Here is a 1,045-nt window from a genome sequence, read left to right as displayed (position 1 = left end):
CAGGGCGGGGACTGGCTGGCTCAGGGGAGCAGGGAATGGGGCAGGGGCCTGGCCCCTCTGGGGGGTGTCGGCTCCCCCGGCCCCAGGGCGGGGACTGGCTGGCTCAGGGGAGCAGGGAATGGGGCAGGGGCCTGGCCCCTCTGGGGGGTGTCGGCTCCCCCCGGCCCCAGGGCGGGGACTGGCTGGCTCAGGGGAGCAGGGAATGGGGCAGGGGCCTGTCCCCTCTGGGGGGCGCCGGCTCCCCCGGCCCCAGGGCGGGGACTGGCTGGCTCGGGGGGGCAGGGAATGGGGCAGGGGCCTGTCCCCTCTGGGGTTCGCCGGCTCCCCCCGGCCCCAGGGCGGGGACTGGCTGGCTCGGGGGGGCAGGGAATGGGGCAGGGGCCTGTCCCCTCTGGGGGGCGCCGGCTCCCCCCGGCCCCAGGGCGGGGACTGGCTGGCTCGGGGGGGCAGGGAATGGGGCAGGGGCCTCTCCCCTCTAGGGGGCGCCGGCTCCCCCCGGCCCCAGGGTGGGGACTGGCTGGCTCAGGGGGGCAGGGAATGGGGCAGGGGCCTGTCCCCTCTAGGGGGCGCCGGCTCCCCCTGGCCCCAGGGCGGGGACTGGCTGGCTCAGGGGGGCAGGGAATGGGGCAGGGGCCTGGCCCCTCTGGGGGGCGTCGGCTCCCCCCGGCCCCAGGGCAGGGACTGGCTGGCTCAGGGGGGCAGGGAATGGGGCAGGGGCCTGGCCCCTCTGGGGGGCGTCGGCTCCCCCCGGCCCCAGGGCAGGGACTGGCTGGCTCAGAGGGGCAGGGAATGGGGCAGGGGCCTGGCCCCTCTGGGGGGCGCCGGCTCCCCCCGGCCCCAGGGCAGAGACTGGCTGGCTCGGGGGGGCAGGGAATGGGGCAGGGGCCTGGCCCCGCTGGGGGGCGGCGGCTCCCCCCGGCCCCAGGGCGGGGACTGGCTGGCTCAGAGGGGCAGGGAATGGGGCAGGGGCCTGTCCCCTCTGGGGGGCGCCGGCTCCCCCCGGCCCCAGGGCGGGGACTGGCTGGCTCAGAGGGGCAGGGAATGG

This window comes from Mauremys mutica, unplaced genomic scaffold (genome assembly GCF_020497125.1).
Source record: "Mauremys mutica isolate MM-2020 ecotype Southern unplaced genomic scaffold, ASM2049712v1 001060F_np12_obj, whole genome shotgun sequence".
Taxonomy (NCBI): Eukaryota; Metazoa; Chordata; order Testudines; family Geoemydidae; genus Mauremys; species Mauremys mutica.
This window is presented reverse-complemented; position numbering follows the sequence as displayed.